The sequence below is a fragment of the Thalassophryne amazonica genome, chromosome 9, assembly GCF_902500255.1.
Source record: "Thalassophryne amazonica chromosome 9, fThaAma1.1, whole genome shotgun sequence".
NCBI lineage: Eukaryota > Metazoa > Chordata > Actinopteri > Batrachoidiformes > Batrachoididae > Thalassophryne > Thalassophryne amazonica.
In genome coordinates, this window is record NC_047111.1 from 44,571,046 (window position 1) to 44,597,357 (window position 26,312).

Genomic DNA, 26,312 nt, shown 5'->3' on the forward strand with positions numbered 1-26,312 from the left:
AGACCACTTTTGCAAGGGAGACCTAGACAATTCTAAAGTTTCCATTTCACCTAAACTACATTTCTTTAAATGTGGGAGGAAACCAGAGCACCTGGAGGAAACCCAAGCAAACACGGGGAGAACATGCAAACACCACAGAAAGGTCACAGGTGGGAATCGAACCCATGACCTTATAATGACTGCTACCCAATATAATGATTATTCCTTCCCAGGGATCAAATAATGAAACAAATTCAACTCTAATATTAAAAGAATAAATGCCAATAATAAAAAAATGCACTACAATAATGCACAAAAATCCTAAAAGAGTTGAAAATACAGACAGAAGGTCTGATGTATACTCCAGGGTGACTTTTACTCTGGTGCAACTTATATATGGGGTTTTCCTCTTAAATAGGCATTTTAAAAAAAAAACATGTGCAACTCATTCTGTAGTTCAACTTATACTTCCAAAAATTTGGTAATCATTTTTACTGTGCATATGTGATGGAGGCCAGCAGCATTCGCTGTGTAATAGTAGTCAGTAAAACCTCACTCCCCACCAGTTAATAGGACTCTGTGGCCACAGGGCCAGAGCCAGGGTTTTGGTCATCTGGTTACAGCGTCTGCCTCCCATGCTGTAGATCGAGTTTGAGTCCTGAGGGGAGTGAGTGGGAGAAGTCAAGAACACACAACACAATGCAGAGAGAGTACAGCTGCTATACATGTATATTATATCCATACAAACAGGTTAATAATAACCTATCCTTGGTTCCACTCAAAACCTTCTACACTACACAGCAAACTGCTCAGGGTCCTGTCTTGTGGATGGGTATTTATTCTCTAAATTAATCATGTTTGTTTTGGGTACAACGTCAAATAAACCAGTGTATTATATGTCATCCCTATTGAGATTCGGAATACACCTACTGAGAAAACAGATTTAAGTGAGAGGCAGAGTGTACATGCCTGAACCTTTTTATGTAAGCAGTATCTGAATATTGTGCCAAATTATACCAGAAAAATGCTGCTACAGACCAGGTTTTTGGTAGCCTATCGTGCAAATAGTATCTGCCTCCTCAAGATAGCATTCCACCCACACTGTACTCAACCACACCTCAGTTTAAAGGCCCCGTCACACTCAGACAAATGCCAAAAAGACCATACTGCATCCTCAAAAATGCAGCAGGGATGTGATCAAAATGGAAAAACGTTTAAGTGACGTTTAAGTCCATACTACATCCTGATTGTGTCTCTGCCATGTTCTCACAGTATCTAACACATTCCCACTAATTTCTCAACATGTCCATGATCACATGCATACCACATGCAATTCATTCTTGCAATGCTGTTACTACAAACAATCACACCGTGTACATGCATACAATACATACATGTACATTGCTCCTTTCCGAGCAATACTGTGTTACACACTGTTCCTTTTTTCCATTTGCAAATTTTCTTGTGTCTACATGTAGAAAAACAGCTCTCCTGGCAACATGGTCAACTGTTATAAATACTAGTGATGGGTATCGAGAACCGGTTCCTTTCAGGTATTGCTAAGAAATTATTTGATCCACCGACATCAATAACCTTTTTGCTTAATGATTCCCTTATCGGTCCTTCAGAGTGGCCGTTGTTTTGGGGGGTGTTTTTCAGGAACATGATCATTGCTCTACATTAATTACAGACCCTGCAGCAGATCTGTAATCAACTTTTCTGCAGCGCGGCTTTGCTTTGAACGTTGAACCAATAGAAGCAGTGATTTGCAGATCGAAGCCGTGCTTCAATCTACTGCTTTGTTGATTCATTGTTTTATTTCGCTTTATCTTAATTTCCCCCCGCTAAAACCCTGAAGAGCATATGTTTGTGAGTAATATTTACATTTTTTATGTTAAACCGACCTGTTATGGTCTTCTTTAACAGTTGATAGATGTATTTTATAACTTAAAAATGGGACCGATGCTAACGCGTTAGCATGTCTATGGTATTTTCAATGTTAAAGTTAGCATTAAGCTGTTGCAGCTGTCAGCACACTTGTGTGCATTTGTTTTCTGTATAATAATTAATGGGTCAGCGTTTGTTGTCATACAAGAGTCAAATGTATTACAAATTGTAATATTTTTTAATTTTTTTTGTTTATATATTAATAATAATAGCAACAACAACAATAATAGTAATAATAATTAATAATGCTACAATACAATTTTAGAGAAAGAGACAAAAAGAACCTGATTACAAATCGTTCTGTTCACACAGCTCCAAACGCTGTCCGGCTCTCTGCTGAGTCAAGTTAGAATGATAGAGTCCAGTCGGAATGAATAACTTCAAAGCGAAACACCATTTAAATCAATTGACACCTCTTTCCAAATGTTGTAATACAAACTGCAATCGATCAAAACGTTTTTTCCTCGCACAATGAAACGTCCTGCGCTGACGTGCAGCAGCTGGCTGAGCTCAGCTCAGAGGTATGGAGAGACATTCATGCCAAAATGTCTGAAAGGAAATGCTTTTGACAAAAAGTACAGATTTTGTTTATTTTTATTTATGTCCAAAGATCAAGGATACAGTGACCAATTTCATATTTATTTACTTTAAGACGCAATAAAATACATAGAAAACCTGTAAAGCCTACTTTTAGTACACAGAAAATTCACAAGAAGTATCGATAAGGGAATCGATAAGGAATCGGATCGATAATGGCATCGATATCGATAAAATCTTATCAATACCCATCCCTAAAAAATACGTTCAAATATGCTTGCATTTCAGCACCATGGACAGTGACTGGCACATTCCATTTACAAATAATCCACAGATGGCTGCTTGGAGAAGCTGTCTGCACTACACTTGTACTACGACAGTGAATGAATGAATGAAAACTGTTTATTTCGAACATTTGATACAACAACAAATACAAGATAGATCAGTAAAAACGACAACAAAAAAGTTCCTACTGTGTACCCAACATGTCCGAAAAGGGGTAGGGTGAAGCATCAGCTTATTTATCCCTATCCCTTCTTCCCCACAACCAGTAATACCCTTTGCCACATATACACATAGATTCCTACACACCTAAACCGATATCTATCTATCTATATATATATATATATATATATATATATATATATATATATATATATATATATATATATATATATATATATATATACAAGCCGAAGCAAAAAACAAAATCACCCTAACCCTCATTACCCTTCCTCCTCCCTATACCTAGAAAAAAACATATTTTTGTACCGCTGTTTGAACTGGTTCATTGTGAATTCACGACTAAGTTTAATTTAGTTATTAATACATCAGTGCAGTTAATGTTGCTCTGGTATATTTTGAGCAAACATGTTTCAGGTGTAGCGTCATCAGATTCATCCAGGTATGGCCTGAGCACTCTCAGGTGTGACTAAATTGCTTACTGGTCACATGACCCATAATTGTTAAAACGCCAGTTCTCATTCTTTAAGAAAAATCTCATTCATTAAGAATTACGATTCCTGATTCAACCACGATGCATATATTTGGAACATGTCCAAAGCTCAACCACATCCTCCGAGTCCATAGACAATGCACTATACCCTTAACAGTTTTGACAAAGTTTCCAGTGAGTCTGCTTTGTTGCTTTAATGCATATCCTCAAACAAGTATTTGGTATATGGGTGATACTAAGCAGAGTTCAGGGTTACCATAGAAAAGTTTACTGCATGCGATTTGTATCACCACCACACAATTGCTCAGTGGTAAGAGTTGTTTTCCTCCAGCAAAAAGACCAGTGCATCAAATCCAAGTTATGCCTGATTCCTAAATATACACAAAACCTGGAATTGCTTCATCCATATGATGTCAGGTGATTCCTAACCTGGTAAATTTTTGCAGTTGTTTTGGTGGAGGAACTATCACTATGGTCACTATATAATTATTTACCCAGTTTGGAAACCTGGCTGAAAACCATTGTCATGTTATCCACATATGGATGTAGCAACACACAACAGGAAGCATGTACTCTTTAAAATCTCAATCCATCCAAAAGGCGCACAAAGTGCAGTTTACCAGAATGTCATGACATTTCTACAGAATGTCATATGACCCCTGAAGATAGCTGAAGGCCTCCACAGACATTTTTTCAATGGCTGCTGGTGTCCTGTCCTGTATATATATATATATATATATATATGTATATATATATATATATATATATATGTATATATATGTATATATATATATATATATATATGTATATATATATATATATATATATATATATATATATATATATATATATATATATATATATATATATACATATATATACACACACACAGTAGTGTTCAGAATAATAGTAGGGCTATGTGACTAAAAGGATTAATCCAGGTTTTGAGTATATTTCTTATTGTTAAATGGGAAACAAGGTACCAGTAGATTCAGTAGATTCTCACAAATCCAACAAGACCAAGCATTCATGATATGCACACTCTTACGGCTATGAAACTGGGCTATTAGTAAAAAAAAAAGTAGAAAAGGGGGCGTTCACAATAATAGTAATGTGGCATTCAGTCAGTGTCTTCATCAATTTTGTGGAACAAACAGGTGTGAATCAGGTGTCCCCTATTTAAGGATGAAGCCAGCACCTGTTGAACATACTTTTCTCTTTGAAAGCCTGAGGAAAATGGGACGTTCAAGACATTGTTCAGAAGAACAGCATCGTTTGATTAAAAAGCTGATTGGAGAGGGGAAAACTTATACGCAGGTGCAAAAAATGATAGGCTGTTCATCTACAATGATCTCCAATGCTTTAAAATGGTCAAACAAAACCAGAGATGTGTGGAAGAAAACAGAAAACAACCATCAAAATGGATAGAAGAATAACCAGAACGGCAAAGGCTCACCCATTGATCAGCTCCAGGATGATCAAAGACAGTCTGGAGTTACCTGTAAGTGCTGTGACAGTTAGAAGATGCCTGTGTGAAGTTAATTTATTTGCAAGAATCCCCCGCAAAGTCCCTCTGTTAAATAAAACACAGGTGCAGAAGAGGTTACAATTTGCCAAAGAACACAGCAACTGGCCTAAAGAGAAATGGAGGAATATTTTGTGGACTGATGAGAGTAAAATTATTCTTTTTGGGTCCAAGGGCTGCAGACAGTTTGTGAGACAACCCCCAAACTCTGAATTCTAGCCACAGTTCACAGTGAAGACAGTGAAGCATGGTGGTGCAAGCATCATGATATGGGCATATTTCTCCTACTATGGTGTTGGGCCTATATATCGCATACCAGGTATCATAGATCAGTTTGGATATGTCAAAATACTTCAAGAGGCCATGTTGCCTTATGCTGAAGAGGACATGCCCTTGAAATGGGTGTTTCAACAAGACAATGACCCCAAGCACACTAGTAAATGAGCAAAATCTTGGTTCCAAACCAACAAAATTAATGCCTCGCAGATGTGAAGAAATCATGAAAACTGTGGTTATACAACTAAATACTAGTTTAGTGATTCACAGGATTGCTAAAAAAGCAGTGTGAACATAATAGTTTTGAGTTTGTAGTGTCAACAGCAGATGCTACTATTATTATGAACACCCCCTTTTCTACTTTTTTTTTTTACTAATAGCCCAATTTCATAGCCTTAAGAGTGTGCATATCATGAATGCTTGGTCTTGTTGGATTTGTGAGAATCTACTGGTACCTTGTTTCCCATGTAACAATAAGAAATATACTCAAAACCTGGATTAATCTTTTTAGTCACATAGCACTACTATTATTATTCTGAACACTACTGTGTATATCTATCTATCTATCTATCTATATATATATATAAACTGATCAGGGAGTCACATTACTGGCAATGGTTGCCAAAAGTTCCTGTGGACATTCTGAAAACATGGCTACCTGGTGATGTTCATATCAATATTAAAATTTTTGTTCTATCGAAGCCACCAACTGTATCTAATACAATGGGTTATTGAACGACTGGGAATAAAACATATTAATTTTGTCACATGATTGAAACTAACTCAAAATATAAAGATGTACACTTGGGGCAAATGTAATTCAGTCACTAAGGAGGATTGTTGGATTGGCTCCATGACTGTGGCTGAATGTCACTGAGCTGCTCAAGCTTGAGGCAGATTTAAAGAAAGAAATCAGTTTCTAAAAGTTCTACAACTACCTTGGCAAAACTTGTTTTTTCATGCTTCCAGGCAGTAAATGAATAACCACCAGCAATTTGGTCTGAAAATGGCAGATATTTTCTCGGTGTGGTTGAATTGTTACATCTGTGTAATTTGCAATTGCCATTTACAGTAATCATTATAATGACAATCCATTAAGAGCCAGAGTGCTGGCTGCCTCTCTGCAGATGTAATAATGTTGTCAGTAGCTACCATAGTGTTCCTGCCTTGACAGTTGTGTTGAGGTCTACATTTACGTTAGCTTAGGCTGCATGCTGACAACTTATTCCTGATGTAATTCCCATATTCTCTTATTCTGCATTAAAAAGACATTTTGAAGTCCAATAAATCATTTTGACTAACTGCATAAAATTGTAGTTACCATTTTGCATTTTTTTTTTTTCATAGTTGCTTGGATTTTAAAAGCTGGCATTGATGAGGCATGGTTGAGAATAAATTAATTATTTGGATAAACTTGCCTATTAAACTATTAGTGTCATACATAATACTATTCTACAAAATTTATAATATTATTTTAATGAAAATTCTCAGGTCAAAGCAAAGAACAACATGATGTCAAGCCCTTGTTATATTAAGCTAATACTGTACAGTCGTATACAGCAATACTATTGGGCAGTTTGTTAATGTGCATTTTCATTCATTCATTCATCTTCAGCCGCTTTTCCGGGTTCGGGTGGCAGGGGCAACAGCTCCAGCAGGGGACCCCAGACTTCCCTTTCCTGTGCCACATTGACCACCTCTGACTGGGGGATCCCGAGGCGTTCCCAGGCCAGTGTGGAGATATAATCTCTCCACCTAGTCCTGGGTCTTCCCCGGGGTCTCCTCCCAGATGGACGTGCCAGGAACACCTCCCTAGGGAGGTGCCCAGGAGGCATCCTTACCAGATGCCCGAATCACCTCAGCTGGCTCCTTTTAACGCGAAGGAGCAGCAACTCTACTCTGAGCTCCTCACGGATGACCGACCCTCTTACCCTATCTCTAAGGGACACACCAGCCACCCTCCTAAGGAAACCTATTTTGGCCATTTGTACCTGGTCATGATCCAACCCTCATGACCATAGGTGAGAGTAGGAATGAAGATTGACCAGTAAACAAACTATATTCCTGTCCCAAAATGTCTCTAAACTACTGCAGTCTTAGTCAACTGAAATTTACTCTGCACGTCTTATGTAATTACCTTTGTCGTTTTAGTAATTAACAAACAAGCACAACACTGAGTTCCATAAATTACATAAAATTATACTGCATAAAATTAAATATGTAATTCATAGATTGAAAGGATATCTTACAACAGGTGCTGGAACAGGGTTTTTTTTTGTTTGTTGTTGGTGTGTGTCTGTGCGTGCATGTGTCAGAAAGCAGCATCGATTATGGAAATACAAATATAACCAGTTTATTTTGAAATTCTGATTTGATTGAAATAATTTTTAGAAGCGCAGAGGACCTTTGATGGTAATGCTTATCCCCAGATTCTGCAGATGGGATGTCAGTTCAGGCTGTTCACCCATGGCCACCCACAATGCAAAAGAGGCACAGTGTCCAAAGACACAGACATGTGGTATCAAACCCAGGTCAACATATTGGAAGCGAACCTCTTTCTCCCACAAAGCTACCTGCTCTAGAATGTGATGGGTGAAGCATCAACTTTAAGCATGTCTAAGCAAGACTTCTGAAATCTAAAGCTATGGGAATGCACCAACTTATACCCAAAGCAGTTGCTGCTTTGCTTAGTGGAGAACAAAATGTTTTTAAAAATGATTGTTTGATATACACTTATCGCCCACTTTATTTGGTACACCTGTTCAATTGCTTGCTTGATGGAGGCCAGCAGGAGTCACTGTGCATAAGGCAGTCAATAGGCCTCACTCCCCTGACAGCCAAAGGATACTACAAAGGCCACTTTGACCATAGCCTGGGTCTTTAGCCGACTGGACAGAGCGTCTGCCTCCCATGCCAGAGATCCTGAGTTCACCTCCCGTGAGGAGCGAGTGGGAGGAGTCAATCACAACACACAGCAGAGCAAGCTACTACATTTGTTCACACAAACAGCTCATCAGTCAATCACATGGCAGCAACTCAATACATTTAGCCATCTAGACGTGGTGAAGACAACTTGCTGAAGTTCAAATCGACCATCAGAATGGGGAAGATAGGGTTTTTAAGTGACTTTGAGGGTGACATGGTTGTTGGTGACAGATGGGCTGGTTTGAATATTTCAGCAACTGCAGATCTACTGGGATTTTCACACACAACCATCTCTTGGGATTACAGAGAATGGTCCAAAAAGAGAAGATATCCCATGAGCAGCAATTGTGTGGATGAAAATGCCTTGTTGATGTCAGAGGCGAATGGGCAGACTAGTTGAATGGGTGACTGCATGATGCCATCATGTCAATATGGTTCAACATCGCCAAGGAATGTTTCCAACACCTTGTTGAATCTATGCCATGAAGAATTCAGGCAGTTCTGAAAAAACAGGGGTCCAACCTGGTATTATCTAGGTATACATAATAAATTGACCGCTGAATACATTTGGTATTTATCTGTGAACTGTAGTGCTATTAATATAGCAAATATTTATAAATATTGTATATTTGATATCACATTCCAGAGCAGGTAGCTCTGTGGGAGAAAGAGGTTCGCTTCCAATATAATATTATTTTGGGCAATCAGCCCAACCAAAACCTCTTGACTTGTACTTGCTTGTGTGTGTGTGTGGTTGAATTTGTTAATACAGAGGAGGCACCTGCATGTGTGGGAGATGGTAAACAGACCAAATCAAACAACAGCAGGATGTAATCACTTTACAAATTCTCACAGCCTTTGCGAATACACAGGCGATGACCTTTGTTGGTGGGTTAAACGTTGGGAGTGAAAGTTTTGGTTTAATGACTCATTTATCTTTGCTCAACATGATTCACCAAAGGGCAACCACAGTGTGTTCACAATGTTCAATTCACATTGGTACAGAGAATCTGAATTTATTAAGGTACCAGTCAGAGCACCATTAACACATTAACATACAGCTCCACCTTGGATTTGCTGTGGCGACCCCGAGTGCAAACAAGGGAGCAGCCGAAGGGACTTACTTTTACCAGTCACAGCACCATTCACGGGTGGACCCAGAGGTGCACTGGCCCCAGCTGACATCATATTGAGTGCCCCTGTCCTTTCAAAAAAAATTCTTATATATTAAAAATTTTCTGTGTAATTCCCACTCCAGAGCAGATGGTAGTGGTAGTGGTAAGCTGGACACAACGGCAGTAACACAAGAAGAGAAGAACCATCAGTAAGGGTCTCTTCACACATAACACGATTTAAGTCAACTGGCACATGGAGGAATTGCATGCCAATTGTGAAAAATCGGAGCTGCCTCCAATGCCTCATACACGTGTCACTACAACTATTTGCAAACACCTGCGGCTGAAAGACAGAATGTGCCCTGTGAGAGCCTATTCGATCCCTCTAGCGGCAGGTGTTGGCCAAATTACAGGTGACACAGGAACCTCTAACTCTGCTCGCTTGGCACTTAGAAAATGTATGGCCATTCACACTGTTAGCACGAAAACAGTTGACAATCACTTTCGAGCTGCCGGTGAAATCTGTCTTAAGTGCCCCCATGACTGTGAAGTTGCTAAGTACACATGTGGCATGCCAGAGTGTTGGCTCCCCAACATCATGTGTGCGTGTGTTTTGGGTGCTCCCCCCGCTGCCCCAACACATGGTGTGCATGTGGTTTGCACACCAACCCCCTCCCTCCCTGCAGGTGAGGCACCTCTCATCTGATTACAGAGTTACACCTTGGTCTGTGTGCTGAACGGACAGGGGGCATGGCTTGCTGCCAACAGCAGCAGCTGTTGACATCTCTGGTCCTGGATGTCACAGTTGCAGAACACGTGTCGTGTTTTGACTGACGCACGCGTGTGTGTGTGCTTGCTGTCCCCACGTGGAAATACATAAAAACATATATTGCTTTGGCAATGGGCTGGAGAGCGCACACAGGGCGCACACTGACAGGCTGCCCCAGGTGATACGGACTGTCAGATCACAACACGCAGAGGGCGATCTGAATGTCACATCACCCACGTGAGCACTGTTCCACATGACACTGTCTGTCCTGCAGTGCGCTGTCCACAAGACATGCATGTTGGGCCGGACACGCCAGGTTCAACAGATGTGAACATAAGTGCGCAATGGTCCATTCATGTCTTTTCATGACTGTACATCTGTGACCATGGGTCATCTACAGAGGAGCAGATGGTTCACACTTGTATTGTCCGCTTGATAAGAGGGATTCAATAAAATGTGGTGTTTTTTTATGGCGTGTATGTGTTTTTTTTAAATACGTCTATCTCCTTGTTGATTTCAGGCATTTTTCCGCACCTTTTACAAGCCAGCAATGATAGTGCAGTGGTGAAGTTTCTGTCTAGCAATCAGAGCTTTTATAAATTGCAGGTTTGAATCCCATGCGTGGCATGTATTTTTCTTCTTTTTTTTTCACAGCAGCTGTGCAATGTGGTTACAATGTGTAACCACATTGCGCAGCTGCTTGCATTGTGTTCTGCTGCCACGGTGTTGTGCACGAAACCGTCACAGTGGGATCGTTCACGCCTGCCCATCAGCTCGATGTTTTCGTGGTTTGCTCATACGAGCTGTTCCGCCGTGATTTGCCCTGATTTGTACTTATTCGTACTATGTGTGAAGGGGCCCTAATGCATACACCACAGTATAATTGAATATAAAAATTAAGTTTTTATTTTCTAAGTTTTTTTAAAAATACACAAAGTGTTTTAACAAGGAACAATTTGCAGAAGTTATTAAATGATGTGTGCTCCCTCGAATCCAAAACTGTAGCCAAGAGCTAAGGTATAAGTGGTGAAATGTATACATCTTACTGAGCAGGGAATAATGCATGTATGTTGGGAATATATTAGGCTACTGCATGGCCCTGGACTTGGAAAAAAAAATCTTTGATCCACCACAGGTACCAGTATCCAAATCCATCTGGACTCTTTTAAACTACTTGTAACAAATTAAGTATTATCATAATCTAATACTACATAGTTGTGCCTCCAACCTACCAAATGTAAAGTGTAGGGTAGAAAGCAATCATTGTATGAAGTTGAAATGATTTGTTGTTTTTGATTGTGGTTTAGGTGTTTACTGCTAATCTGCAATAAAATAATTATGGCACGAAAGCTTGCATATTTTTGAAGGTAAAACACTAAATGTTGGTAATGTTTCTTAGACCACTGTTGCACTGAGGAGAGAATTAAATATCCAACATATATATTGTATGTTGTTTGAATGTGAAATTATCCAAATGGTGGTCCAGATTTCTCAGCACAGCATTAGGAGGAAAAAGAAGACAAAAAAAATGCTGATAGATACAAGCTCTGTTGCTTCCTAAATTGACTACGCCATCCAACACGTGGCTCTAAATGAGTACTCTTCAGTATTTGACACCTTTGGTACATGCATGTAACGACAGTTTCTCCACCCTTTGGTCTTTCTTTTGCATATGGTTGCTTGTGGAATAAATCACTTTAATGCCTTCTGTGTTACATCCGTCGGCTTACAAGGTTGATTCGACAAAAGAAAGAAAATAACTGTGCTTGCTGATAGAACAGTTTTATTGGCTAGCTCATGTTGTTTGTTTGAATCTACCTTTGGTGTCACATGACTATTTCCATCCCTGTCTTTTAACCCTCCAATAATGGTCTGCAGAGCTTAGTGTGATAGACATCAATAGAAGCCACTGTTGTAGATAACATTGTTCATGTTTAGAAAATGTTCAAATGTGACAGATCTGACTGTACAGTTTTCTTTATGCATTTTCTGTCTTCTGGTTTATGAGGCGATCGTTTTGTAAGAAAATGGTATAATAAACCATATTTAAAAAATTATTTTAGTTCAGCGTATTTTGTCATTTAAATGAGGATTACACTGAAATTTATGCAACATATTCTCACGATGTGTTTTGCATGACATGATGCTAAAAGTTACTGTAAGTGTGATATCTTGTGCACTTTCCTGTGACTGTTCATGCACTTGTTCAGTGAGCCTAAAAATATTTAGAACAAGAGCAATCAGAGACTTCTGGCATCCACCAATCTGGATCCTGATCACCTCCAAAATTCAGTGAAGTCTTCCAAGCCCTAATATCTCTCTGTGGTTCAAATTTCGTGAGAATCTGTGAAGTAGTTTTGAAGTCATCTTTCAAACCCATATAAAGTAAAATCGATCCAGAATCCAGATTCGGATCTGGATCACCTCCAAAATTTAACGGAGTCTTCCATGGCCTAATATGTATCCGTGGTGAAAATTTGGTGAGAATCCATGAAGTAGTTTTGATGTAATCCTTCAAAGCCTTTAGAAAGGGAATCTTGATCCAGAATCTGAATCTGGATCACCTCCAAAATTCAGTGGAGTCCTCCGTGCCCTAATATCTACCTGTGGTTCAAATTTGGTGAGGATCCGTGGAGTAGTTTTGAAGTAATCCTTCAAAGCCTATATAAAGAGCAGTCTGGATCCAGAATCCGGATTCGGATCCGGATCACCTCCAAAATTTAATGAAGTCTTCCATGGCTTAATGTGCATCCGTGGTGAAAATTTGGTGAGAATCCATGAAGTAGTTTTGATGTAATCCTTCAAAGCCTTTATAAAGTGAATCTTGATCCAGAATCTGCATTTGGCTCACCTCAAAAATTGAGTGGAGTCTTCCATTCCCTAATATCTATCTGTGGTTCAAATCTGGTGAGAATCTGTGAAGTAGTTTTGAAGTAATACTTCAAAGCCTATATATAGTGAAATCTGGATCCAGAATCCGGATCTGGGTCACCTCCAAAATTGAGTGGAGCTTCCGTGACCTAATATGTATCTGTGTTGAAAATCCCATCAAAATCCGTGCAGTAGTTTTGGCGTAATCCTAACAGTAATCCTTCAAAGACTATATGAAGTGAAATTTGATCCAGAGTACATTTCTGGATCACCTCCAAAATTTAATGGGTCCATGGTCTATATAATTTCACTGATTAACATCACTTTGAGCAGGTGAAATCAGTTAATCAGTGAAATCACCTGCTGGAGTGGGTGGTTGCACAGAAAGCCTGCACCCTCTCGGCCCTTTCTGGAACTGGTTTGAGACCTCTGAAAATCCGTGCCAAAGTTTTGACATAATCCTGCTAACAGTCAGGCAGACAAACAGACAGATAAATAAATAAATACCGATGATTTTATTACGTCCTTGATGGATGTAATAACAAGTACAAGTACCATACTTTTTCCACTCAGATGATCCACCATACTCTTGTTGGTGATATTATCACTGCCCCCCAGTGGAAGAATACACAAAATAAGTACAAATGTGGCTGAAAAGTATGCATAAATATGTGAAAAAAAAATGTGAATAAGATGATTTACTGTAAGGTGCTATGCATTTCAAATAATTGATAAGGTTAAAAAATATTTTGTTATAATTTTTCATTCATGTAAACTAACTAAAGCAAACTAAAGCACAGTGTGATTTGAATGCTTTTGTGAAAAGAGATGCCATCTTTTGGACCTTGAAAAAACAATCAATATGGTCATCAATACCAGCTCCAGATGTAGGTTTCTCCCTCTAAATTTAGCTTCTCAGCTGTGGGGTGAAGTTCGGTAAACACACAAACCAGTGAACCTTTCAAAAAAAAATTGTCTTTCAGATGTACAGGATGTTATGGTATGGTCCATGGTGCCAGTTAGGTGTGATTGCTGGATTTTTTTCATCACTCTGTCAGTTTGAACTGTGTGCACTCACCTGAGTTACATCTTACTTTTACCTCCTTTCCATGGAGTCACTCACCTTTGTTGGTTTTCTGTGTGCTAATTAGACATGGGCCGATAACCAGTTTCACAGTATATACCATGGTATAAAAAAGCCACGGTATTAAAACCACAAAAATCTTCCGTTATACCATTCCTACGGTATGAGCGGGTTATGAGAATTCACGACAGGCAGAGTGGAGGCGGCTGCTGCCGTCCTTCCCCTGGCGCGCACCTCTGTCTCTGTTTACAAACAGGCAGCTAACGTTAGCAAGCTCTGCATCATGGCTAAGGAGGCGAAGCCTGCACTGAACTTTTCACCCTGTCGAAAAGGACCAAGTCAGCTTTTTCGTTTTATTTTCTACGGAATAGCCCTTCAAGTCAAAAACAGTGGAAACAAAGCACCATAGCTATGGTGTGTGTCGGACGCAGAGCGATTCAAGATACCCACAAAGGAGTAAACTTTATCCCATCTTTGAAACCACTGAGAAGTACAAGTGGAGGACTCGAGTTGTGCTTGTGGTCAACCAAATTTCTCCCACAAACATGTCAAGAAGGACAAATACATCTATTCCAAGCACTTTGTTGGTGAAGCTGGGCCAAGTATTGAGCATCCAGAGCTCCGGACCTTATTCCAGTCACGTTTCTCCCTAAACAAGTAAGTGTAACAGAGGCCAGCAGGTGTCGCTGTGCAGGTATAGTTAGTAAACCTCACTCCCAACAGCTCAAAAGGATTCTCTGGTCACAAGGCCAGAGCCCTGGGTTTTAGCCCTCTGGTTAGAGAGTCCGACTCCCATGCAGAGGATCGTGAGTTTGCGTCCCGAGTGGAGCGAATGGGCGGAGTCATAACAACACATCGCAGAGTGCAGCCGCTACAATGGTGCCGTGTACCCGGATGGGAGTGAGTTTAGGGAGGTGAATGTAACGGAGGCCAGCAGGTGTCGCTGTGCAGATGTAGTTAGTAAACCTCACTCCCAACAGCTCAAAAGGATTCTCTGGTCACAAGGCCAGAGCCCTGGGTTTTAGCCTTCTGGTTAGAGAGTCCGACTCCCATGCAGAGGATCGTGAGTTCGCGTCCCGAGGGGAGCGAATGGGCGGAGTCATAACACATCGCAGAGTGCAGCCGCTACATAAGTCATGTTTCCCACGGGGCAGATGCTACATGTCTAAAAGAGAGACCATTATTTTGGTATTTTCTCTAAGTTATCGGTGGTATAGTGCTCGTAGCGGTAGACATCGCGTCAATTAGTGCGCCTGAATCACGCGTGCTTCATATGCAAATAGCCATAATGTTAAAGCACATTTTAAAGCTATACATAATACCGTGAAACTGCTGTAATCTAGCCCACGGTTATCATACCGTCCAAATCCAATACCGGCCCATGCCTAGTGCTGATCAAGTACAGTTTCTCCCTGTGTGTGCATCATACAGTCTTCCTCTATGAGCACACTCGTGTAGGGTTTGCTTCTGCTTTGCCTACACACCTGCGTTTTAATTAATTCACTCACCTGTCTCCATTTTCTGTCATCACTTCCCATATTCCAGTTCCTTGTTTTCTGTCAATGACTGTCGGTTAGTTTTCAATGCTTGTTGCAGTTGGCATCCTTATCACTTGTCCAACATTCTGCTTTTATCTCTCTTGGTCTGCCTTCCTTTGTGATTGCTGATCCCTGGAATAATATGGCTTGTTGTCCGGAGAAATGTCCTAAAATACAGTATCATCTCAGAGTCACTGCTGCAAGATTTGTGCTGTGTGAAATTCTTGTATTATTTAATGTTGTAACGGTGTTAGCACTTCCAGCAACTGTCGGTAGCTTCCATTAAATTCTGTTAATGTACGATTACTGAGAAAATAAGAGGTTCATAACTTCTAATGCCCACACCAAAGCAAACACTTACCACAGCGCAGTCCCCAGAAATAAGAGTGAGTAAACACTCAAACCAAAGCCACCCTGATAGCTTAGCTGGGTCCTACTTGAAGAAAGTGGCATGTTCAGGCTTCGTTTTTCATACACTGAGCCACCCACGCTTCACCACTTTATCCATTTATGGGTTCTTCATGATATAGGCACAATAAGCCCTTCCAACATGGCAACCCCCAGATTTGGGCTTCTTATAGGCTCTTTTGGGTCTGTATAGAAAGCCTATGGGTGAAGCCACGCAGAGTTTGTCCAGTATATATACAATTTATTGTTGGGCCCTGAGTGTCAAACTGTTTGTAACGCCAACATATAGGTTCACATTGGAAATATAAACATGAAATATATCAGTGTTTTGTTACAGCTTCTTTTCCCTGTCGTCCTTCAGTCTTACTGGCTTTTCAGTGTCTTGCAACAGGATCTGATGGATGAGAGTAGGAAAAAAAATAGTCATTATTGACATCACAGTGTTTAAAATGACAAATACAGTGGAATTTCTAATTTTTTTTTCTTGTCAAATTTTCCTGAAGCAATACAGTTCTGAATGCTGGAAAAAGGCTGGGGGTTTGTAGTATTTAATTCTTCTTCTTTTTTTTTTTAATCCACAAAGGACTTTGCCATTTATTAGTCTGCCTTCAAAGTGATGTGACTGAAAGGTTAGACAGGTTGATCATTTTACCATGCGGAAAATGACCACATCTTTCCAATATGTAAGTCTGTGATATGACATTTGACCACCCCCAATGACTGCTGCAGAGCAGTTGTCATTTGTGGTTCAGTCCTTTGATGAGATGGCCTTCCCTCTTGTAAAAGTTAATGTGATTCATTGTCTTTCCACTTTTAACACGCGCCAACAATCCATGGCCATTACTTATAGCAATGTTCTGCTGAGGGACTCTGTCAATACACTCTCCATTAAAGTCACAGTGACACAAAATAAAGACTTCCTGAAGCCAAACATCAGCGAGCTAAAGCAATTTGATCACTCAGATAATTAACATCCTCAGGACTGCTTGTACTTGTTATTCAGAACAGAATGCACAAAAGAAGAAAATTAAATTAATTTTGTCTCAGGGTGAAAAGGATTGTGTCTGCATGGTGTCACAATTTTCTCCAAGTGGCACCAGTGAGCAAATAGCAACTTAAAGCTAACAGTGGTAGATGTAAAACTTTTTCTTCAGAAAGACTACATATGAACGGGAGATGGCACAAAGCCACTTTTTCATGTCTGATGCAGTCCTAGCTCTGAAACATTTAATGTTGGACAGACACTGTACAATATTTTCAATCGCTGTACTTGGATCCAGCTCAAACTGTACGACAAAACCACAGGGTGTAAAAGTTCAGAGCGCACGATTTATGTTGTCACACTATATGGCCCGATTCTCTGATGCGATCTGACGACTCGCGTTGTACGTTCAAAAACCACACGTCGGACTCGTGTTTCTGGAAGCAAAACGTAAACAGAAGCTGCTCTCTCCCAAAGAGATGATCACTGTTTATGCTCTCTCCAATTCCACATCGGTGTTTGCACCTGGGCAGTGCGAGAGGTTGGGGTAAATCAGCTCGTAGACGCTTGTAGTGCTGCTTCAACATCAAACAGGTTTGATTTTCATCCGACCATACGATTGCCGATGGGGAGGTGGTCATGAGAGGTTAAACGCAGCTCCTTACTCCATGTATACTACACGATGCAGGACATACGATTAAGCTGAAACTCGGCGTGATCCAAAAAAATTCTCGCACGAGTGAAAAATCGGCTCAAAAAGGGCCAAAACCCACACAGTGTAAACCCAGCTTAACAAATACATATGTGTGGATATAATTTCCTAACCTCACAATCAAAAGAAACAACTCAAACTGTGAAACAAATATTTTGAAAAATGACATGCTACAAACTTCATAAAATGGGCTTGAATGTTTTGTGCCTCCTTTTGAAAAGGTGAGTTACATAAAACTGTTGTTGCTGAATTGTGGCCTGTTGTTCTTTATATTTGTTTCTCTCATAGAAAATCATTTAGTTTTTGTGCACACAGATTGTTCCTGAAAAATTCCTTTCTCCCCATGGTTTTATTAACACAGTCATCACTGGTAAGTTGACCTCGACTTGACTTTCATTAAACAATTGTCGACTTTAAAAAAAATGATGTCATACAACCTGGAATGCCTTCCCCACAATCCATCAGCAGTTGGTAAAAATGAGCATCATATTGAAATATGGATTCATTCACTGTAACACCAACAATAACAGTTAATCTTGTGCATTTACAGGGGCTATAATTTGGACAGAATCATCTTTAAAATTATGCTTGTTCTCTTCAGTGCTCCAAAGGTAATGACGGTATTACTGGCATGGAAGACTTTATAGTTAAATATAAATTCCTACTAAACTCATTGTGCAAAACACAAGCTGTGCAGTGACTTTTGAAAGACAAGTCATTAATAACTTGGTGAGATTAAGTGCTCTGTTGTAATCCCATGCAGCTATTAAGAATCTGAGTATTTCCTGCCACTAAGATGATGCCAGCTACTTTCACTGAAGAATTACTCAAAAATAAAACTCAGGAAATAGTTTTATCGGTTCAAATCCCCATCGGGCTGGAAAATCTTTAACGGCCCTAGGGCAAAGTCCTTAATCCCCAAGTTGCCCCTGGTGTGTATTGTGCCCCTTGCATGGCAGCACCCTGATGTTGGTGTGTTTGTGAATGGGTGAATACAAAGCATCACCTTGAGTTTCTGGTTCAGATGGAAAAGTGCTGTATAATGCAATCCATTTACAATTTAATAATAATCATTTCCCTGGGGTCTCCACAGACCTTGTTTCATCCCTGGTAATGAAGGCTTGAGTTTTCTTCTTTACTGGGATTTTCTGTATGTTGTTGCTTGGATAAGCAATGATTGTTTAAATATTCTGAAGGAAAAACAAGAGTGACATTTTCCTCATTAAAGCTGGTTGTCTTCCAGCAGAGTTCCACAAACTGTGTTCTGTTGGAATGTGACATCAGCATGTACTTCATTACAACTACAGAAAAAATATAAATAAAAAACCTGCAGACACCAGTGCTGAGGATACAGAGACACAAGCAAGCCTGTGCCACCTTTCACTTCCACTCAGCATTCAAACATCTGTGAATATGACACTGATTAGACCCATGATGGGAGATAGGATGTCAATGTCACAAGGCACAATTTAAGTGCAAGGATTTCATCCAGATATTTTCAGTAACATACCTGACAGCATGCAAGATTTTTTCATTTTAAAGTGCTTGTATCATACAGCGGGCGTCACCAGCTCCAGTCCTGGAGATCACCTGTGCTTCAGCACCTGTTATTGAGGTGTAACGTCCAGAATGAGCATGATATCACACATCCATTGTCAGTCCACCTCATGTCAGAGGATGTATCTGTAATATCATGTTAACATGGCTGTAAGACCCCAGCCAGATGGTCATAGCGCATTTATACAACAGTCAGAATGCGGTACGACTGCAAATTGCCCACCGTTCCAATGTTTTCCAACACGAGCGCCACACGAATGTAGACTGCATGTGCTCTGGCTGCACAAACGTCTCAAATGCTGTATGAGGCATTCAAGTGCAGCTCGAATTTGCACAACTGTCGTTCGAATTCTCATTCGTATGGCATTTGGGCTCATTTGTGCTCTAGTGTGATGGGGGTATCAGGAGGGTTTCTCCATAAAGGAAGAATTAAGAAATCCATATTGAGAGAAAAAGTGAAGTTTGCCCCAGCCTAGCCATTGCATCCTTGTTGACTATGTTTCACACTGACCAACCCACACTGAGTAGATGCAACTACAGTAAGCCAAGTACAATTAACCAAGATAAAAAATGAACTGAATGTGTTTCTACAACAGGCCTTGTGGTACAGAAATTTATGCATGCGGAAAGAGAGAAAAAATTTGCTTCATACTTCACACCCACTGATCAAGAAAAACTAATGGAAGCATACAAGGAAGCAAAACATACAGTATGTAACAAGAAGGAAGTACAGCCACTGTGACAAAAGACAGAATAAAAGTGTGAGGTGACCCTGGAAGAGAGGGTACTCTCATCATCTCATCTCATCTCATCATCTCTGTCGTCTGGAATGAAGATATATTTTTCATTGTAACTAGAAATGGTCTACAATATAGTCAGTTTCTGGCAGTTACTGATGTAATGTGCTCAGATCATTAGGCCCACAACTGACACTTTCATCATTGGGCCTGGTTTTGATGGAGAAAGTACTTGAAAAGGTATCTTTAATGAATTTATCAAAAATATGTCACACATTTCAACTGAAGTAGAGAACAGCAACTATCTTCACTTCAGCTTGGGTTCATCACTAGTGTGACACCATAACAATAAAAATCAATGTCATGATAGGAGAGACATTAGTAACTTGACAAGTAGCCAATTTCAATGTGATGATAACATGATAAAGACTCAGAAATCAAGGTTCGATGGTGCCTTTAGCTTAAACAGTATGAGCTCATATTCACAAGTGATGGAAAAATGGAGCGTGGGTTTGACTGTTGGGTCAAGTGGTCCTGCTGCAGGTGTTTTAGACATTTGTAACAAAGACAGTGATGAGTCAAGTCTATTTATATTCCATCCCTCACTTGCTGCTGGTGTCCAAAAACTTTTTGTATTGAAAGGAAAAAATACAACCAGCTAAAATGAGGTTCCTTTGCAGGGTGCCTGGACTCACCCATGCAGACAGGACAACAAAGTTTCACAACCATCCAGGCAGTGAATATCTCAAAAGGTTCCATACAGGTCAAAGGAGACAGGGTGAGGAGATTTGACATCCCAGAGGAGTGAAAACAAGCAACTTCAGATAGTTCCACAGTCTGATTAGGATGCTTCTTTGAAGCTTTTCTTGTGAAAGTGTCAAACTTTTAGTCATTCACTCATCTGAGTCTTCTGTCTTTGGTATCAAGAGGTACCTGGAAGGAGTTTACGGAGTCATGACAGTCACTGGACAGAGATGTTTGGTGATGCCGATATCTTGGCAGGAGAATGAAGCTTCCAAGTCTTTATGGTCCTTGTCTTTCCATGTGGTTGTATGACTTGAACGATAGCCAGTGACCAACTGGATGTCTTTGGCACTCCAACTTTTCAGAGGATCCATGGGTACCAGTGGAAAGACTTAGTATCTAAAGAACAGTTACTTTGGGAGACGAAGATGAGGAGCGTTACTATGACATTTTGCCATGTGACACATTTCTCGGCACATGATCCATCATGCAGGTGCCTCAGAATTGAGCACACCAGCAGTTAGAGAAGGACAAGTTTCAGCTGGGTGAAGCAGGTAGATGGTGACTTTTGAGATGCCTGGACCGACTGGTTGGCTGCCATTCAGGTTTGAAGGAGGTTCCATCATGCCATGGTTGTGGCAAATCATAGCACCAGCAAATCCTCCCAATTCTGACCTGACTTTTAAATATTTAATATTCATTAAACTGAACGGATCACCAGAACAAGCAAAGGTTATGGCAATAAGGAACATCGAGGAGCTGGACAAATATGAACAATAGGTATGAGGACTCAAACACATCACAGCACCATGATGCAGACTGGAGCAACCCACTCATCCACATCATCTACACCCGGAGACAAGAGAGACATAATGACTAAGGATAATGATCTGTTTATTTCTGCCCAGGAGCTCTGTCTAGATACATTTAATTATAATAACTCTGCTAACCACCCCTTCGAATCTGAAAATGATCCTGATACCTTTTTCAGTGAGAATATTGTGAGACAGTCCAAATATTTTACAGAAGAACAATTCAAAAATTATAAAATCAATGATGAAGATTTTTCAATTATACATTTCAACAGCAGAAGTCTTTCTCATAATCTGTCCGCTATTAATGATTGTTTGAAAACATCCAAAAAACATTTTTCAGTTATTGCAATTTCAGAAACATGCTTAAATGAGGATAATAAAGATCTGGTATATCTTGATGGTTATGAATTGTTCCTGGTTAATAGGCAGACGAGAAGGGGCGGAGGGGTTGCATTATATGTAAGGTCAGATTACAACTGTAAACTCATTAACAACATGTCATTTACAGTGGACAACATCATGGAATGTGTTACCATAGAAATTACATCTATAAACTCCAAAAACATAGTTGTTAGTTGTATTACAGAGCTCTGGGACAAATATTGACACCTTTGAAGACATTATCTTAGGAATGTACAACAAAATCAACAGAAATAAGCATTTATTTGTCTGTGGAGATTTCAATATAGATTTTTTAAACCCTCACAATCATCCACAAATCACTTCATTTATAAACACCTTGTATTGTTTAGGACTGTTTCCAACCATCATTCATCCTAGCAGAATAACTATGGACTCAGCAACTCTCATTGACAATATTTTAACTAACGTTATATCCGGTAATCTTAGTGGGGGACTACTGGTCAGTGATATCAGTGATCACTTGCCAGTTTTCTCAGTCTTTGCATTGGAGGGTTGTTGTAAGTATCGAAGCAATACCAAATTCATGAGTAGAAAAGTAACACCTGAAACAATTGATAATTTAAGGGAGGATTTATCAAGTCAGAATTGGTCAGATGTTTTTGTTGATGATGTTGACAGGTCATATGATGCTTTCATTTCCATTTTTTCCAGTTTGTATAATAAACACTGTCCATTTGTTGACAAAATATATAGGAATCAATATAGCAACAAACCATGGATAACTAAGGGGCTTCAGAGGGCATGTAAAAAGAAAAACGTACTATATAAACATTTCATAAAACTACGAACTAAGGAAGCGGAAAGTAAGTATAAAACATATAAGAATAAGTTAATCAATATCATGAGACTCAGTAAAAAAATATAATGAGTTACTTGTCAAAAATAGAATAACATCAAAAACACATGGAACATATTAAATGAAATAGTAAAAAGAATAGAGTAACTAGAGATTATCCTTCATTTTTTCAGAGTAACAACTACATCACGATTGATAACGACGAGTCTATTGCTGAACACTTTAATGAATACTTCGTTAATGTGGGTAAAAATCTTGCCAGTAAAATTGACTCATCAACTAATAACTTCTGGGTAAATAATTCAACGTTTAACAAATCTGTTTCAATGTTCATTGGTGGTACTCATGAAAGGGAAATACTTGATCTGGTTCATGGTTCAAAAAGTAAGAATCGACTGATTTTAATAATTTGGATATGGCTTTATTAAAAAAAGTTATTGATTGTATAGTAAAACCGTTCAATTATATTTGCAATATGTCACTAAGTACTGGTAAATTTCCTTCTCAAATGAAAATAGCCAAAGTAATTCCTCTGTTTAAAACTGGTGACAAACACATTTTCTAATATAGACCTATATCACTCCTGCCACAATTTTCCAAATTTTGGAAAAAATATTTGCTAAAAGATTAAATGATTATTTACTGAAGCATAACATCATTTGTGAAGAACAATATGGATTCAGAAGGTCTCGAACTACATCACATGCTTTGATGGACTTTGTGGAAAGTATAGCAACTGCAATTGACAATAAACAATACACAATAGGTGTTTTTTTTTTATTTACAGAAAGCGTTTGACACAATTAACCATGGAATACTATTAATTAAACTGCAGAAATATGGAATCAGAGGTCTGGCATATGAATGGATAGCTAGTTATTTACAAGGCAGATTTCAGTATGTTCAATTCAATAATACAAATTCTGAACTCAGGGATGTCACATGTGGGGTGCCGCAGGGCTCAGTGCTGGGTCCTTTGTTGTTTCTAATCTATATAAATGATATAAGTTGGGTGTCGAGTTCACTGAGATGTGTCCTTTTTGCGGATGATACAACTGTGTTCTGTAGCGGTGAAAATCTTGAACAGCTTCTGGACATAGTGGAGAAAGAACTGGAAAAATTTAAGGTTTGGTTTGACGCTAATAAGTTGTCACTCAACCTTGGGAAAACTAAATGTATTATATTTGGAAATAAACAGGCACCCAAATGTAAAAATTTAACTATAAACAATAAGGAAATTGAGTTAGTAACAGAGAATAAATTTTTAGGTGTTATAATTGATAATAAACTTAGCTGGAAACCACATATAAATTATATGAAATCAAAATTGTCAAAAACTATAGCCATTCTGTATAAAGCCAAAGACCTACTGCCGCAAGAAGGGTTACTTACTTTATATCATTCTCTGATGGTACCATATATGACATATTGTGTTGAGTCATGGGGAAACACTTACAAATCAAATACCAATCCAATATTCCTTTTGCAAAAACGAGCCATACGAATCATCTGCAATAAACAATATCGTGAACCAACTCATTCTTTATTTGTGTCTTTAAATTTATTAAAATTCATAGATTTGGTCGATTACATTACAATTCAAACTTTATTTCAAGCGAAAAACCAAGCCTTACCGAGACATGTCCAGAGTCTGTTCCGATTGAGGGAATCCAGATATAGTTTAAGAGGTTGTGCAATTTTTATGAAACCACCAGTAAGAACAAATGTAAAGGGTTTTTGTGTGTCTGTGGTTGGGGTGAGGAAATGGAACAAATGTTCAACAGAGGTTAGAATGAGTAGTACCTTAGTAAGATTTAAGAAACTACTCAAAAAGAACATCATGTCTAAGTATCATAAAGAAGCAAATATAATTTGATTTATATGGAATGTTCAATTATAAGTGGGACTCATTGTATATTTGAATGTGTGGGTATGTATATGCGTATGTAGATATATAGATATGGGTAGGTGTATATGTATATGTATATAAGTGACTGTGTATATGTATGTATGTATATATTTATGTTTGTAAAGTATATAGGTATGTATATAGGTATATATGGCACAGCCCAAGCAGAGGGTCACCCCCAAGAGCCTGGTCTGCTTGAGGTTTCTTCCTTATAGGGAGTTTTTCCTCACCACAGTTGCCTAGTGCTCACTCTGGGGGTTGGTAAGGTTAGTCCTTACTGGCGTAAAGTGCCTTGATTCGACTTTCTTGTGATCTGGTACTATATAAATATAATTATAAGTGAATAGTATATTGATGTGTATGTCTGTGTGCTGACATGTAGTAGTGAATTTGTATTTATGTAAATATGACTGATAAGAATTGTTGGACTTGTACGAGCAGGGGTGGGCGCTAATAAGCTTTGCTTCAGCCCACACCCTTTCTGACTCACTAGTTTTGTCTGTGTTTGTTTGTGGAATTGTTCTTTTTTTTTTTTTTTCTATTTGAATATATTGCGTGCCGAATAAAAACTTTGTCACTTTGTCACTTTAAAGTCAACAGTGTAGTCTGTTAATTTCTTGAGAATTCTGTCTCTGTGTTTATGCTTTTTCCCTTTCTTTCTTTTTAAGAAGCCCTACTTTGTAATTTTCGAGAACAGCTAGAGTCCAAACAAGTTTTTAAAAGTTTTGTCTGATACTACCAGGGTAGATGAAGGTAACTGATACACTGAGATGTGCCATTGTGTCTCTCAGTGGATTTCATGGAACAGAACTTTCAGTTCAAATTCTCTCAGCAGTAGGAGGTAGAAATATCTCCTCACGCTGGGCCCTCATGTTGACTATGGATCAAATTTGTGCTGAAACCCGCACAACTGCTGAGTTGCAATCCTTTTTCTCTGCATGATAATGTGTTTTTATAGACGAGTGGAAACACATTCTCATGTTTAACTTTTGGAAACTAATTGCCTTTAAATCATCGTATAATTGCAATCTCTGTTTTTATTTTTTTGAGGAGCAAATGATGTAATTTTTTTTCCAACTGCGGCACCTTGATTGTGTTTCATTGTGGCACAAGATGATTAAAGCATAAATTTCAGCACTTAGTGCCAATGTGAGGTTAAGATGAAACTTGCATTTACTTTTCTAGTCATGTTAGCTAATGTTCTTGTCAAAAGCCATTTACAATAATTGCAAACTAAATTGCATCATTTTTCCTTCATGGTAATGCAAGGCAAGAGCTAGTGGAACAGAGTCCAGAGTGTCACATTTTAAATATGTTGTAAGTAAGGCTGGGCTGTCCATGTTTTTAGTGTGTCTGTCTGTGTACAACAAAGTAGAAGCTTGAATGAAGGCAGTATGTACTGAATATAATACATACAGTATCTGCTGAGGGTGTTGGGGTGTCTAGGTGGGTGGCTCAGAATGGGTGGGTCTGGATGCATTGGGAACATTCCTGGAAGTGGAGGATTATTTCATCAGCTGCAACATATCAATTGCTATACCCGAGGTTACAGCTGGTGTGAAGTGACCTCCTGGATAGCTCTCATGTGAATGATGATGGACACACACCAACATATATCAAGACTGGACAGGAACTTCAAATGAGTGGCACAAGAATTGAAACCCCAATTTAGATATGTGATTTTGTGTGTAGGTATTTTAGAATGACT

General features: G+C 39.1%; 1 long non-coding RNA gene across 1 annotated transcript; it reads left to right on the forward strand.

The window, feature by feature from the left end:
- Nucleotides 1-3,559: 3,559 nt before the first annotated feature.
- On the forward strand, nucleotides 3,560-19,061 carry LOC117517062. Its single transcript, XR_004562636.1, has 3 exons — nucleotides 3,560-4,136; nucleotides 4,669-4,673; nucleotides 19,051-19,061. It is a non-coding gene; the product is annotated as an uncharacterized LOC117517062 (long non-coding RNA).
- Nucleotides 19,062-26,312: the final 7,251 nt, after the last annotated feature.